We start from the raw sequence: 11,411 nt of genomic DNA, 5'->3' as shown, positions 1-11,411 counted from the left end.
CTTGTTTTTCATGGTCTGAGAGTCCTTTAGGTGACTTTTGGCAAACTCCAAGCAGGTTGTCATGTGCATTTACTGAGGAGGGGCTTCCATCAGGCCACTCTACCGTAAAGGTCTGATTGGTGGAGTGCTGCAGAGATTGTTGTCCTTCTGGAAGGTTCTTGCATCTTCACAGAGGAACTCTGGAGCTCTGTCAGAGTAACCATCGGGTTATTTTGTAATCTCGTAAGGGATTACCAAAAACTGTAACTGTAATCCGTTACGTTACCAGCTAAAATATTGTAATCAGATTACAGATAGTTTTGAAAAACTAGATGACTACTTCTTGGACTACTTTTAAATTCAGAAAGGATGTTTGCGAAAACAAATCTTTGACACTACTCTGTTTTCTCAATGACATTAAAATCATTGAGCGAGTCATTGAGCGAGTCTAGCTATTGTAGGCTACAGTCCAAGCTATGTCTTCCAATGGTGCAACTTCTGTCAGCATCCAAATATTATCCAACATGATTAAACGTTTGGAAGTAAGGATGACAGTAGTGGTGTAGTCTATGGCGATACGGATATCACTTATTATTGATATCTCCTGGTTCATCCTCTCCACCTGCCCTTTGGGCTGAGGCTGGTACCCGGAAGTGAGGCTGACCGTGAGCCCCAGTTTTTCCATGAAAGCCCTCCATACCCGTGATGTGAATTGGGGGTCACGGTCAGAGACGATGTCCTCCTGAAGGTCATAGTGCCGGAAGACCTGCTGGAACAGTGCCTCAGTGACCTGGAGAGCGGTAGGGAGACCAGAGAGAGGAATAAACCGGCATAATTTTGAAAATCGGTCCTTAACCACCAGAATGGTGGTGAAACCATCAGAGGAGGGGAGATCAGTAACAAAGTCAATGGACAGATGAGACCAGGGACGCTGAGGCACAGGAAGGGGAAGGAGCTTCCCTTCTGGAGTGTGCCGGGGGAATTTTGTTTGGGCACATACTGAACATGAGTGGTGAGCCACGTGAATTGTGAATAGTGCGAGTGATACCTGGGTTTCCAGTGGTGAGGGATGTGTGTGCACAGGTCAACAGCCTATCCCTTACCTCTGAGGGGATGTAGATGCGTTCAGGAGGGCAGGTAGAGGGCGTGGGTTCCCTCTCCAGAGCCTGGCAGATGTCCACATCCACGTCCCAAAACACAGGGCCAACGGTAAGGGAGGGATAGGCTGGAGGCTGGTGGGCGCTACCCGGACTCGCAACAGATGTGGAAGCACAAGGTGAGGGAAAGCAGGTCCTCCAGCATCCTGGTGCCCAGTCAGTGATTCTCATCCTTGACCAGGAGATGGTGTGGTTATGACGTTGAAGCCACGGGAGGTCAAGGATGACTTTGTGCGTGGGTGCAGTGATGATGAGGAAGGGAAGGCTTTCCTGGTGCAGAGGTCCCACAGTGAGGGTGAGTGGTGCTGTGATGTTTGTGACATTCCCGGATCCCAGTGGTCGACCCTCCAACGCTTTAACCGGAATTTGAGAGGAGTGTGGATATGAGGGGATGTTCAGTGAGGAGGCAAGGGCCTGGTCAATGAAATTCCCCGCAGTACCGGACTCCACTAGAGCAGTAGATATAACATATGAGGGACAGCCAGCTAGTGATATGGATTCTTGATAGGGTTTGGCGGAAAATGAGGATGGTGGAATACTCATGCCAAACCCAAAACATGATCACGGGACTGTCCCTCTGCTCTTGTGGACCCCGGGTTGGGACATATCAGACACTGCTGAAACTGGTGCCCCCCCTCCGCAATAGGGACAGAGCCCCAGCTGTCTCCGACGGTGTCGCTCAGCCACGGGGAGGTGGGTGGCCCCTACTTCCATGGGTTCAGGCTCTGACTCAGATTGGTCAACGAAGGAGGGAGAGAGGTGATGGTGGTACCAACGCTCCCGCTGAAGGCTATCCATACGGATGGCCATCATGATAAGTGTGTCCAAGGAGAGGGTGTCATCTGGATTTCCTCGCGCAACCTTCTTCAGAATAGGGTGCGAAGCGCCAGCTCATTCCATCCGCTGGATGCTGCCACTCTCCTGAAGGTGAGGGCATACTCCGCAGCGGTCTGGCCTTCTTGCCGTAGGTGGAGTAAACGCTCACCTCCATCTCTGCCCTCTGGTGGATGGTCGAAGACCCCCCTGAACAGAGCCATGAACACCTCATACGAATCCAGCTCCTCCTCTCCTCTCTCCCAGATGGCCGTAGCCCACTCCAGCGCCCGTCCAGTCAGCAGGGAAATTACCATGGCAACCTTGGACCTCTCGTGGTGGGGGCTCCCATCTGATGAGCGAAATAGAGGGAGCACTGAAGTAGGAAGCCATGGCATTCTGATGGAGTCCCATCGTATTTGACCAGGAGAGATAAACGGAACTCGCTGACCTGGACGTACTGCTGGATGGGCTGGGATACTGGCTCGCTGGGTCGACACATAGGAGAGAATCCTCCACCCGATGAGGGTGACACCTTTTGGGCAACGACGAGACGTTGAAGAACGCCGAGGACCTCATCCATAGCCGCCCTCATTTGAGCCAGATGGTCGTGGTGTTGGCGAAGTAGGTCTTCCTGTACACTGACCATCTGGGAGATGCCTTGATAAACGGCTGCTACCATGAGATGAGGCGTTATTCTGTAATGGAGACACAGGACATTAGGAAGCAGGTGCAGTTTGAGACGTAATGATAAAAAAACAAGAGAAGCGTCTGGACATGAGAACATAAACAAATATAATAACACCTGACGGGAAATGACAACAGAGTACTATATATATGGTGAGTAATCAGGAAAGTGATCATGTCCAGGTGTTCCAAATGAGGTGCAGGTGTGCGTAATGAAGGGTTGCCAGGTGTGCGTAGTGATGGGTTGCCAGGACCGGTGGTTAGTAGACAGGCGGGTTAGTAGACAGACGACGTTGAGCGCCGGAGAGGGGGAGCAGGAGTAAATGTGAGAGTCTTTTACTTGAACTCGGTGAAGCATTTATTTGGGCAGCAATTTCTGAGGCTGGTAACTCTAATGAACTTATCCTCTGCAGCAGAGCTAACTCTGGGTCTTCCTTTCCTGTGGTGGTCCTCATGAGAGCCAGTTTCATCATAGCGCTTGATGGGTTTTACGACTGCACTTGAAGAAACTTTCTTGACATTTTCCGGATTGACTGACCTTCATGTCTTAAAGTGATGATGGACTGTCATTTCTCTTTGCTTATTTGAGCTGTGCTTGCCATAATATGGAATTGGTCTTTTACCAAATAGGGCTATCTTCTGTATACCACCCATACCTTGTCACAACACAACTGATTGGCTCAAATGCATTCAATCAATCCCATTTATTTATAAAGCCCTTTTTACATCAGCCGATGTCACAAAGTGCTATACAGAATCCCAGCCTAAATCCCCAAACAGCAAGCAATGCAGATGTAGAAGCATGGTGGCTAGGAAAAACTCCCCATAAAGGCAGGAACCTAGGAAGAAACCTAGAGAGGAACCAGTCTCTGAGAGGTGGCCAGTCCTAATCTGGCTGTGCCAGGTGGAGATTATAACAGTACATGGCCAAGATGTTCAAACGTTCATAGATGACCAGCAGGGTCAAATAATAATAATCACAGTGGTTGTAGAAGGTGCAACAGGTCAGCACCTCAGGAGTAAATGTCAGTTGGCTTTTCATAGCCAAGCATTCAGAGTTAGAGACAGCAGGTGCGGTAGAGAGAGAGAGAGAGAGAGAGTTGAAAACAGCAGGTCCGGGACAAGGTAGCAAGTCCGGTGAACAGGTCAGGGTTCCATAGCCGCAGGCAGAACAGTTGAAACTGGAGCAGCAGCACGACCAGGAAAAGAAGGAAAGAAATTCTACAAATTAACTTCTAACAAGGCACACCTGTTAATTTAAATGCATTCCAGGTGACTACCTCATGAAACTGGTTGAGAGATTGTCACAAGTGTGCAAAGCTGTCATCAAGGCAAAGGGTGGCTACTTTGAAGAATCTCATATATAAAATACATATATTTTTTGTTTAACACTTTTTTGGTTAGTACATGATTGCATATGTGTTATTTCACAGTGTTGATGTCGTCACTATTATTCTACAATGCAGAAAATAGTAAAAAATAAAGAAAAACCCTGGAATGAGTAGGTGTGTGCAAACTTTTGACTGGTACTGTATATCCATAGATTTTTGAAGAATATAACTTGCCTCATTTAGGTTAGTTCAACTGTCACACTCCATGAGAACACAAAATATAAGCTTGTTTTTCTCCAATGTTTGTAAACAATGTATAGCCTCGTAGTTAAAACACGCATTTTTATATCATGGATGGTCAGTCATGGATGGTCATAGCTCTGTCTATTAATCTCAGAGTGGTTACGTTTCTCCAGGCACATCTCTCAGCTTTTTACCAAAACAGAGGCGGGGCGACCATTTTGTTATTGTTTCATCTGTGGATTTGCCCTTTAAACAGCTGCATATTATCAAGATATCAAAGTGTCACCAACAAAAAGGTGAACAAAAGGCCTATAGCAAATGCAGCATGGCATTCATTTTTCACATGTAACTAGCACTTTTCAGTACTGCTCAAAGCATGCCCATTCCATGAGCGCAGCATTTATTTTTCAATTTGAATCAACGATCCCAATCAGTCCTCCATGACAACAAAATCATAAACAACAGAGTAGGGCTGGATAATAAGTCCTTAGTTTTGGGGTTATGTATCAAGGCACAAGGCGAGACCCAAATGCAGACACAGGAGGCAGATGGTTGGAGTCTTACAATGTTTAATAATCCAAAGGGGTCGGCAAGAGGTCATGGACAGGCAAAAAGGTCAAAACCAGATCAGAATCCAGGAGGTAGAAAGTGGCAGACAGGCTCGTGGTCAAGGCAGACAGAATGGTCAGGCAGGCGGGTACAAAGTCCAGAAACAGGCAAGGGTCAAAACCGGGAGGACTAGAAAAAGGAAAACGCAAAAAGCAGGAGAACGGGAAAAACACTGGTTGGCTTGGAAACATACAAGACGAACTGGCACAGAGAGACAGGAAACACAGGGATAAATACACAGGGGAAAATAAGCGACACCGGGAGGGGGTGGAGACATTAACAGGAACAGGTGAAACAGATCAGGGTGTGACATTATGCTCAGGTAAAACATATTGGCTAATCTATACTTCCATATGTCAAAGTCCTATTCTTGAAGATCAAGGGATATAAGATTTATTGGAATGACTGGAATTCTGATATAGTTTGGTTTTTAATGTAAAGAGATAATTTAATCGTATTATTATATGTAGTAGAAAGCGATGGGTTAGAAGAAGCCTACATAACCAACACATAAAGTAAAATTTAACATCCATATATGGCCAGCTACGTCAACTTTAACATTGATTTATCCTGCAATATAGACAGGTGTGTGCCTTTCCAAATCATGTCCAATCAATTGAATTTACCATAGGTGGACTCAAATCAAGTTGTAGAAACATCTCAAGGACGATCAATGGAAACAGGATGCACCTGAGCTCAGTGTCGAGTCTCATAGCAAAGGGTCTGAATACTTATGTAAATAAGGTATTTCTGTTTTTGTTTTTTAATACATTTGCAAAAATGTCTAGAACCCTGTTTTCGCTTGAGGATTTTTTATTTATTTAATCAGTTTTAGGCTGTAACGTAACAAAATGTGGAAAAAGGGAAGGGGTCTGAGCACTTTCAGAATGCACTGTAAGCCTGGGGTATCAACCATTCAAAGTTGGCCTTAGTGGGAGTCACCATATAATTCTATAGGAATGACCTTACTGAGTAAAGTATGTTATCATCATTACTTAATACTATCAAAAAGTCATAATTATGGCTAAACCCTGCCCATTTCCACAAGTTATCTTCTTAAAATGTGATTTTAAACCTAACCCTAACTAATGATGGCCAAGTTTGATGCGTTGGTCCACCAGACCTTCCGTGCATTTGGGCGGGAGTGTCTGGGAAATAGATTAGGAGTAATGTGGCTAACATGACATCACTTTAGATCATATGCCATCCTTCAGCACAACACCTTTTAGAAAGCACATGTTTATATCATATTCAACATAGTGGGTTATGTCACATTTGACATATGGGTGATTATGTCACACATTTATGCCACATTATGAACCCTTTATAAAGCATGGCATACGGTTATAGATGCTTTGTAACACATTTATGCAGTGCTTATGAAGGCATCATGAAGGCTTTATGAAGCCTTTATAAGCTGACAATAATTTAAAGCGGTACCAAAATGGATTTTCTTTGCCGGACAAGATTTGTCCTGACTTTCAAGAATGTCTGAAATGCTTCACCTTGCTTTTCTGGTTGGCTAGCTAGTTTCGTCATCCAATTATTTCAGATCTACAGGAGCGCGAGTTTCACCATGACACGGTCTAGCCTTGACGGCCTATGCAGTGCTTTGTCTGTGGTGATACGTTAGGCACATGATATTTATTAGAACATGGCAAATATTAGTCAATTATTGCATTCTATCCATGCTGGCTTTTGTGGGCTACATGAGACATTAAACAGATAGGTGGAAGGGCATACAGTACAGCTGTCACCAATGTATTATCGCACAATTTGCCAAAATGGGTAATGGAATCACTTCAACTACAAACATGTTATTTATTGTGAACAAGTTATTTTATTAGGTGTGACGTTATTACGTCCAGCTGACAGATAGTTAACTGGAAACGCACCCTAGCAGGCAATTGTCTCATCTATTTTCTATGTGAACTTTCTAAATGTCAACAAACAATCCCTGGACATGTTCATGGAAACATAGCTACAGTGTGTGGTGGAGTCTGTTCCTTAGACAGATAATAACCAACCTCCTTAAAATGTTTTGGGTAGTTTGGGGCCTGGATGCTGATTGGTTGAAACTGCATTCCAGCCATGTGTATATCAGCCATATACTGTACCAAGGCTATGATGCTAAAATACCTGTTTACTGTTCTATCTGAAGAATGACTCTGCTTACTGTACATAAGAATGTCATCATATTCCTGTTGCTGTCTGAATCCTCTCTTGGATGTATCTCAATTCAGACATAATACAATAGCTGTAACTCTATCCTGCGCAACTGAGCACATTTCTGTCGTTCATCCTCCGTATAGTGCTAGCTATTATAATCAATTGCCTGTTTTATTAGTTATAATATGGCATATGGAATGGATGAGCAGCTGATCATTTATAATCAACCCTGCTAGACAAAGCATGATTATAATATTCTGTTAAATAGGCCTATGTATTATTGCTGATGGGTTTTTCCCATGGACGTGATCTGGAATCATTAAAATACAATAATATTCTCTTTCATTTGGATTGAAGTGGTAGCTCGCTCTTCTTTTTAAAAGTGAAACACATTGGATTGATTTTTGATGAAAAGGATGTAATCTGTTTTAACCTATCATCTACATGACTGAAGTGCGTTAGGAAAAAGCTCTGGCACATTACGCAAATTCAGACAGCTACATCATCTTGTACAACACTTAAACCAAATCTCCCTCAGAACAAATATGTGTGCAGTATGGCAATTTGCAGTCCTGCCATCATATATTTCTCAAGAGTGAGCTTTTTTCTGCCGTTTGTCATTGAAAGAAACACACTGGTTTTATCACACAATTAAAAGTATGTTTTCTCCACCAAAGTTTTTAGCTTTGGAGTTGTCTGTACCAGAGTACACAGCCTAGTAGTGCCTCTGATTAGCGTACGAGGCTCCAGTCCAGTCTCTTCCTCGTCAGTCCCTTTCCTCTCAACCCGGATTCTGCTCTCAGTGTTGCTCTGATGTGCTGCCATCAAATGGCTGCTGCCTAGACCATAGAAATAGAATCACTAGACACAGGCGATGGTAATGAGCTCAGCTGGGACGCAACACTGGTCTGGAGAGAGAGTGCACTGTGCAGGGGACACTTTGATGATTTGTCCCAAATGGCACCCTATTCACTGTTTATAGTGCACTACTTTTGACCAGAGATTTATGGGCTCTGGTCAAAAGTAGTGCACTAAATAGGAGGATAAGGTACCATTTGGGACACACCCTGGAACTCTTATCTAGACTAGAGACCTCAGCATGGTCAGCCTGCCTGTGTAGAGCCTGCCTATCCTATAATACACAGCTCTGAACTAGGTAATTAGCTGGATGCAATCAGGCTACCGAAAGCACATACGATGTCATCAGTATTCTGCCTTCAAGTCTCCAGAAAATGTGTACTTTGAGGCAGCTTTTTTTTTTTTTTACTTTGGAGAAAATATTATGCTAACCTGTATGCACTTCCTTTAGCTTTGCTAGCTAGATTTCTGGCTAGCTACAGAGGTTAGCTATAGTAGTTGGCTACTGCCATCAAGTTGTTGTTGTGCTATTATCAGATTTAGCCTGTTCCACCGTTTGCAGAATGCATATTTGCATTTGAATAATCCGGACACAATGTGGACACGGTACACACATTTAAATGTAGGTGTAGACGCATGAAGTGTTAGGAATTCCACCATCAGAAGTCCACGGTCAGAATACAAAAGATGCATGAACTGTCAAGTCTAAATACGGCCTGAAACAGCACCTTACATGCCCAATGTGTGTTGCAGCATAATGAGGCTGAGTGGCTTTAGGTGCAGGCTGTGGCACTGCAGCCTAACTTGCTGCAGCCTAAAAATGCTGGTTGTGGGGCGTGTCTTACACTCCAAATAATGGCTTTCCCCGGCCACATATAATATAAATTATTATATTATGTAACATTATTTGAGCAAATGCCCAACCTTTTCCCCCTGAATTATATAGGTACCACTTTCTCCTAAATCCATAAATGACCAAGTTAGAGCAGAGCGCTGTACACCTCGAGAATGATTTACATTGAATTGTTGACTCACAATTTTCAATCAATCATTCAGTAAACAAAAGTTCTATTCTGTCTTCCTAAACTATTTCCACTCTCTAGTTGTTGTAAAGACATTTTCCCGGCTTTCAGCTTAATCTGTTTTTCTATTATTCCAAGCATAGTATTCCTTGTGAACATTTTTCTCTATGTGTAGATGGATCTTTCCCCTCTTTGAGAATAACGTAGATAGATGGATATATAGAGAGCAAGAGAGAGAGACGGAGAGAGTGAGAGAAAAAAGAGAGAGATTGCCTAGCCCAGGACAGTCTAGTCGTCTCTTCTTATCTCTCTGTGTGGTCCTGGCCCCTGTAGCTGCTGAATGAATCAGACTGCAGTGTCAAACCTTTTCTCAGCCAGAAGGGGCACCTTGACGACAGCCAAATGTGAATCGGCAGCACATGTCGACGTCCGCTTGGACTCTTGTCCAGCTTCACAGCTTAACACCTTCCATTACGAATTACAGCCCACCTTTTATAACCCCAACATCTGCCAGTCGCTCCTGCCACACACTGCCCTCTGTAATCTCTGCACTAACCCTCTCTCTTTATCCAGATGTTTCTGTCTCTCTCTGTCTTTCTTTCTATTCTCTCTCTCTCTGTTTCTCTCTTTCTTTCTCTCTCTCCAGTTACACAGGCCCTGCTCCGACTGATTTGCCGCTGACAGTTCCCGGTCAGTCAGAGCATGGGAGTAAACAGTGTGGAGAGAGAAGCAGGGTATGAGAGGCAGGCGGCACTCCTGCTAATTTGATTGTCAGCATAAGGCAATTCAGACCCATTTAGCTCAAATGCAGCACAGTGCTTATTCTCACACCTCAGTTCCTACATTGTTTTTAGTCAAAATTGCCAATATGCCCTGAAATAACCTGGTGTAGTACTGAGTGGTAACTCTAATGATGCAGACAATGGCAGCTGCTGTGATGAGATACTGAGCTGTGCGTACAAAAGAGACCTACAATTTCTCGGAGAGCGAGATGTCTTTGCATCCTCTCTTATCGATTTAAAATGAATATTTTTCGGCATCTCATTTATAATATTCAACCCACTGTAATTATAGCTCGGTATCCGACAGCAAAATTCATTGACGTAATGAATTGATTGTTAAGGAGGGAGAACTGGAACATGCTAATTGCGTGCGCTGAGCAGTGGTGTGCTCTGTGTGCATAGCTCCTAGGAGCCTTGTTCAGTTTCACACAAAATAACTGTCTCAAATGGCACCCCATTCCCTATTGAGTATACTTTTGACCAAAGTAGTGCACTATATTGGGAATAGGGTTCCATTTGGGACACATACCATGGTGTTTTCTTTTAGACATTCCAGGGTCAGAGAGGGAGAGAGGCTTGTAGCTCTGGCATTAAATGACGCTAATGCTGATGGACAAGGGCAATGTCGGTGCCCAGACGCCCACTGGTATCTGGCCAACAATGCTGTCGAGGAGGGGACTAAGACAAGATGCTCCTCAGACCTTGCTGGCCACTGATGCTTTTGCTTTCCAAACAGTGTTGGTAGAGGCTGTGTCCCAAATGGCATCCTATTCCCTACATAGTGCACTACATTTTACCAGAGCGTAGGGCTCTATATAGTGCACTATATAGGGAGTAGTATGCCATTTGGGATGCAAGCAGAGTGATTAATAATACATCTCTACATTATCTGCTTTGCTAAGCTGAGACATACAAAGAGAGCTGAGAAAGGCAGAGGAGAGGGGCTGAAGAGAGCCAATAGCCTCTTAAAGCCTATCATTTATGGTGTTTGTCCTGTGGAATTTGCACTCACTGTCTACTTTGTCCAGCAAAATGGTGCTGCTCTCAGCCGATTACCAGACTGGGGGGAGGGGGGGTTGGTTAGTTCTGCGGCAGTCAGACACTCTGGGATCTGACAGGTTTTTTCCTCGTTCCCGTCAGTTGGGTGCTTTAGCCCTCCGCTCCTCTCCTATTCCACACTGGAGCTCTGAATGCCAGCCTCCCTCCCCTGCTGATGCAACAGCTTACAGGCACTGTGCCGCCTGCCGCTAGCTGCAACTCAGAGCCAAGGTCACATTATTTTCAAGAACAAGCAACACAAAATGCCTAAAGGTGAAAAGGCAGTCTGGAACAAGTACGTCCTGTACTATGATTTAATGGGATAATTCAAATGAAATAATTCAGAGGGTTACCAAGATTAGAACAGACTGTTACATAAACCCAGGGATTGTTCCCATTTTAACTTGTGGACCACAGCAACTGTGCATTGAAAAACCCAGGTTCCTGGCCTTCATCACGATGGGCATGAATTGTGCGACTCAAGTAGAACGCAGGTCACAGACAATTTACATTGTTAGTGGGATGGGGTGGGTATTGTAGTATACTGTATGTTGTTTGGGGGTGGTTTTTGCTTTTTGTTTCTTTCATATATCTTTGTTTATCTGGGGTGCGTCTTGCAATCCAACCTGTGAGAGAAGAAGTAAAACATTTGGTGTCTGTAATGCACTATTAATATTGGATGCCAATTGTCGTTAAACCCCAACAAAGAAGAACAACTCCTGT

Source organism: Salvelinus namaycush, chromosome 1, assembly GCF_016432855.1.
Source record: "Salvelinus namaycush isolate Seneca chromosome 1, SaNama_1.0, whole genome shotgun sequence".
Lineage (NCBI taxonomy): Eukaryota > Metazoa > Chordata > Actinopteri > Salmoniformes > Salmonidae > Salvelinus > Salvelinus namaycush.
Note: the sequence above shows the minus strand (reverse complement) of the source record.